Here is a 6000-nt window from a genome sequence, read left to right as displayed (position 1 = left end):
CTGGTGAGGACCTCCCTCCACTTCTGCTGTGTCCCGTTTGTCTTTCCTTTGTGACTGACACCCCGCCCTGTCCCACGGCTCCATCCTGGCTCTGCTTCCATTGTGGGCTCACTTCTTGTGAGAGACACTTCTGGAGTTCATGTTTTCTTCAGGCCACACCACTAGTCTCCTGCCTTTCTGACATCTACACTCTTGTTAGAAATCCTGCTCATTCAGGAGATAAGGATGCATGCACAACTCCTCTGATGGAGGCCAGAGAGCCTCTACAGCCACCTCAGTATATGGAGGAGGACCAAGGCATTCATTCTTGCTCATTTGTCACCTGAGAATTCACACCAGTGGTAACAGAAACCCTCATAAGAAAGATGGGGGTTTCTCAACAGAAACCCCCATCAACAAATGAACTTACACACCCTCAGGGGTTCCAATGAAGAAAATCATGTGCCATGTAATGGATGTATGACAAGAGTCACCAAACACCACCTAAAACATGGAATCGTTCCACATCACTAGGAAAGGGAGAAATTTAAAGAATAAAATAGGGCTTCAGGGCAGAAGAGGCAGGAGGAGGAAAACAACTCTGAGGGGGGAAAACAACCATCTCTGGAGGGGAGACATCTCTGACTGCTCGGGATCAGTTGATAGAACATGCCTCTCCTCTTCTGCTGAAGGGATGCCTTAAGAGTGAGCTTTGCACCTCCACCTGCCTCTAACCAGACCTCGGAAGAATCACTTATGGAAAAGTTAGATAGATGGATAGATAAATAGATAGATAGATAGATAGATAGATAGATAGATAGATAGATAGATAGATAAATAGATAGACAGATCGATCTCACTTATATATATTCTCTTACTATACTTTCTGTTATGACACACATCAACTCTTGGAAAGCCAGTGCCCCATTCAGCAGCAATCTTGAACTTGCTGTCTTGTTGCTTCAGCGAACCACACTCTCGAGGAATCTGGAGGGTGTAGCAGCTTATGGAATGACATCAGACCCAGAGCATGGCCCTTGGAACTGCACTCTTTATGCATCTGCGCTGGGGCAAGATCTACTGTATGTCACAGCCACACGGATGGTGCTAAAGTGCCTGTAATCAGAATCAAGCTGAGCCCCTCCAAACTAATCTGACATCTTAGGACCAGCTGGAATGCAAAGGAGATGATTTAATGCTCAATTCCCAGACTGAAAACCTGATTCTATAATTGGGCAATTCTGGATCTGCAAGCTTGCCAGAAGGAAAAGGCACTGTTAAAATGACACAGACGTGCAAGGTCCTAATGGCCGACCTGGCAAGAGAAAAGGACTTTCAACACCCAAATCCCTGACCAAACTGCATCTTCTCGTGAAAAAAACAGTTCAGGAATAGTACATATGCTAGCAGCAGGAAGAAAATAAAAAGGCCTTCTAAAACCATAGAAGCAATAACCCAAGAGAGCAAAGGATCCAAGAGCCCCCTACTCCAGTGTCTAAAGCATCTGGATGCAGTGAGAGCATTCTTGGAATGAGAACGGCCCTTGCGGGGAGCACTGTCATGTAGGCATTTCTGGAAGTGAGCCTGCAAGGTTGCTGATGAGCCTCCCTTTCCCCTGCCTAAAGCTCCCGCAGCACCTCCTCATTGGGCTTGTGCTCCCACCTGTCCCCAGCTGCCGTGTCCTTCTCTGGACACGCTCCAGCCCCTCAATGTCTTTCTGCTTCAGATGGGCCCAGAACTGCTCACAGCACTCCAGCTGCGGCCACAGCACCGATGCCCAGCACAGGGCACAGGGCACTGCCCTGCTCCTGCTGCCCCACTACTGCTGACACAGGCCACCATGCCCTTGGCCTTCTTGGCCACCAGGGCACACGGCACCTCATGGTCAGCGGCTATTGACCGCAAGCCCTGGCTCCTTTTTCTCCCAGGCAGCTCCCCAGGTGCAAAGTTGCACCTTGGATTTAGGATGCAGCATCCGGAATTGCAAGATGCCTTTCCTGTTCTTAGCAACACAAGAAAGCAATCCAAGTCTTTCCGCCTTCTCCCCTCTCCAGGCTGCAATGCACATTTTCAAGGGCACTTATCAAGGCAGACCACACCACAGAAAGTATCAAGAGACACATGCAGGCTCTGGGTTTTGCCTCACAAATGGGTCCACAACTATGCCATTTCTGTCTCTATTTTGCACACCAGACAGGACCAGGCCCACAAGGACTCGTGAACAACACAATCAACTCGTTGCAGCTTATCAAATGACAGGAGGACTCAGAGGGGACGCTGCTACTAGGCGCTCTGCCAGAAGAGGCAAAGGAAGGACTTGGCAAGAAAGGCACCAAATCTCTCACTTCTAGCGGCAACTCCACAGTGTGTCTCGGAAATGCTCCCAAGTAAGCACGGCCCAGAAGCTCGTGGGGACCAAGCACCCCAAAGAGCCTCTGGGGTCAGATCAAGCCTTTCTGTGCCTCCAACTCCTTGACCACACTCTGGAAAGGGACCGGTCTCTTCAGACCACACTGGCCCCTACATATCCAACACGGCTGAGCTCAGTGTCTTGGACATGCTCCCTCCTCTGGGGCCGGGAAGCCTTCATGCTTCAGGCCGACCACTATCAGAATCCCAGCAAGCTGAGACCTAAACGGCACAGGTCAAAGCCCATTCTCCAGCTCTCACTGGCTGGGGGGATTGCTAGCTCCTGGCAGCATTCCAGCACTCAGCATCCTCAGCCAGCAACACCAAGTGCTGGCTGGTCAGGATCTTGCAGCTCTGTCTCGCACTAAAGATGGCACCAGCCACAACTGGCACTTACGGGCTCAGAATGCTCAGCTTCTTCGCTGATTGCCACAGGAGGCTTCTGGTCCTTTTGCGCCATTTTGGCCTCGTTCCCAGGAATTGAAAGAGTCACTTCAGAGTTTGTTATCGGTTCAGGGCTCTGTGGACAGAGAGAAGCATCAGGGACAGGCCATTGCCTATCATTCCTAACCTTATTTCTCTTCAGCTCTACAAGTTGCTCCACTAAGGCAAAATCATCAACTCTCATAGCAATGGGACTCTGAAGTCACTCCAGTCCAGTGAGGACGGGCTGACTGAACAGACGTGCACATGGCTCCCAATTCAGTAGTCCACCCTGGCTACTACCAGCAAGCAACCTTCTCTCTGAAAACTGGGCTTTGACTTGTGTAAAGCTCTGAAATGGAAAATTAGGAAATAGCCAGCTGTTGCTGCTGCAGACATGGAAATCTAAAACACTCTCAGAATGTCAGCCGGTGCTGCCAAAGGGGAGGAAGTCTTCAGCAAAAGCACTTCTGCTTGAAGACAAAATGAGCGGGGCTTCTCCGAATGGCAAAGGGAGGAGCCCACCAAGCAAAGGATCCAAGTGCCCCCTACTCCAGTGTCTAAAGCATCTGGATGCAGTGAGGGCATTCTTGGAATGAGATCGGCCCTTGCGGGGAGCACTGTCATGTAGGCATTTCTGGAAGTGAGCCTGCAAGGTTGCTGATGAGCCTCCCTTTCCCCTGCCTAAAGCTCCCGCAGCACCTCCTCATTGGGCTTGTGCTCCCACCTGTCCCCAGCTGCCGTGTCCTTCTCTGGACACGCTCCAGCCCCTCAATGTCTTTCTGCTTCAGATGGGCCCAGAACGGCTCACAGCACTCCAGCTGCGGCCACAGCACCGATGCCCAGCACAGGGCACAGGGCACTGCCCTGCTCCTGCTGCCCCACTACTGCTGACACAGGCCACCATGCCCTTGGCCTTCTCGGCCAGCTGGGATCACACCGCCTCATGTTCAGCTGCTGTTGACCACAAGCCCTGACTCCTTTTTCTCCCAGGTGGCTCCCCCAGTGCAGAGTTGCACCTTGGATTTAGGATGCAGCATCCGCAATTGCGAGATGCCTTTCCTGTTCTTAGCAACACAAGAAAGCAATCCAAGTCTTTCCGCCTTCTCCCCTCTCCAGGCTGCAATGCGCATTTTCAAGGGCAGTTATCAAGGCAGACCACACAACAGAAAGTATCAAGAGACACATGTTGCCGCTGGGTTTTGCCTCACAAATGGGTCAACAACTATGCAGTTCTTTTGCCACACCGGACAGGACCAGGCCCACAAGGACTCGTGAACAACACAATCAACTCGTTGCAGCTTATCAAAAGACAGGTGCACTCAGAGTGGATGCTGCTACTGAGCGCTCTGCCAGAAGAGGCAAAGGAAGGACTTGGCAAGAAAGGCACCAAATCTCTCACTTCTAGCGGCAACTCCACAGTGTGTCTCGGAAATGCTCCCAAGTAAGCACGGCCCAGAAGCTCGTGGGGACCAAGCACCCCAAAGAGACTCTGAGGTCAGATCACACCTTTCTCTGCCTGCAGACCCTTGACCAGACTCTGGGGACGGACCGGTCTCTTCAGACCACACTGGCCCCTACATATCCAACACGGCTGAGCTCAGTGTCTTGGACATGCTCCCTCCTCTGGGGCCGGGAAGCCTTCATGCTTCAGGCCTGTCCCTATCAGAATCCCAGCAGGCAGGGACCTAAACGGCACAGGTCAAAGCCCATTCTCCATCTCTCACTGGCTGGGGGGATTGCTAGCTCCTGGCAACATTCCAGCACTCAGCATCCTCAGCCAGCAACACCAAGTGCTGGCTGGTCAGGATCTTGCAGCTCTGTCTCGCACTAAAGACGGCACTAGCCACAACTGGCCCTTACGGGCTCAGAATGCTCAGCTTCTTCGCTGATTGCCACAGGAGGCTTCTGGTCCTTTTGCGCCTCTTTTGCCTCGTCTCCAGGAATTGAGGTAGTCACTTCAGAGTCTGTAATCGGTTCAGGGCTCTGTGGACAGAGAGAAGCATCAGGGACAGGCCATTGCCTATCATTCCTAACCTTATTTCTCTTCAGCTCTACAAGTTGCTCCACTAAGGCAAAATCATCAACTGTCATAGCAATGGGACTCTGAAGTCACTCCAGCCCAGTGAGGACGGGCTGACTGAACAGACGTGCACATGGCTCCCAATTCAGTAGTCCACCCTGGCTACTACCAGCAAGCAACCTTCTCTCTGAAAACTGGGCTTTGACTTGTGTAAAGCTCTGAAATGGAAAATTAGGAAATAGCCAGCTGTTGCTGCTGCAGACATGGAAAACTAAAACACTCTCAGAATGTCAGCCGGTGCTGCCAAAGGGGAGGAAGTCTTCAGCAAAAGCACTTCTGCTTGCTGCAAAAAGACAAAATGAGCGGGGCTTCTCCGAATGGCAAAGGAAGGAGCCCACCAAGCAAAGGATCCAAGTGCCCCCTACTCCAGTGTCTAAAGCATCTGGATGCAGTGAGGGCATTCTTGGAATGAGAACGGCCCTTGCGGGGAGCACTGTCATGTAGGCATTTCTGGAAGTGAGCCTGCAAGGTTGCTGATGAGCCTCCCTTTCCTCTGCCTAAAGCTCCCGCAGCACCTCCTCATTGGGCTTGTGCTCCCACCTGTCCCCAGCTGCCGTGTCCTTCTCTGGACACGCTCCAGCCCCTCAATGTCTTTCTGCTTCAGATGGGCCCAGAACGGCTCACAGCACTCCAGCTGCGGCCACAGCACCGATGCCCAGCACAGGGCACAGGTCACTGCCCTGCTCCTGCTGCCCCACTACTGCTGACACAGGCCACCATGCCCTTGGCCTTCTTGGCCACCAGGGCACACGGCGCCTCATGGTCAGCTGCTATTGACCGCAAGCCCTGGCTCCTTTTTCTCCCAGGCGGCTCCCCAGGTGCAAAGTTGCACCTTGGATTTAGGATCCGGCATCCGCAATTGCGAGATGTCTTTCCTGCTCTTAGCAACACAAGAAAGCAATCCAAGTCTTTCCGCCTTCTCCCCTCTCCAGGCTGCAATGCACATTTTCAAGGGCACTTATCAAGGCAGACCACACCACAGAAAGTATCAAGAGACACATGTTGCCGCTGGGTTTTGCCTCACAAATGGGTCCACAACTATGCAGTTCTTTTGCCACACTGGACAGGAACAGGCCCACAAGGACTCGTGAACAACACAATCAACT

The sequence above is a fragment of the Cinclus cinclus genome, chromosome Z (genome assembly GCF_963662255.1).
Source record: "Cinclus cinclus chromosome Z, bCinCin1.1, whole genome shotgun sequence".
Taxonomy (NCBI): Eukaryota; Metazoa; Chordata; class Aves; order Passeriformes; family Cinclidae; genus Cinclus; species Cinclus cinclus.
This window is presented reverse-complemented; position numbering follows the sequence as displayed.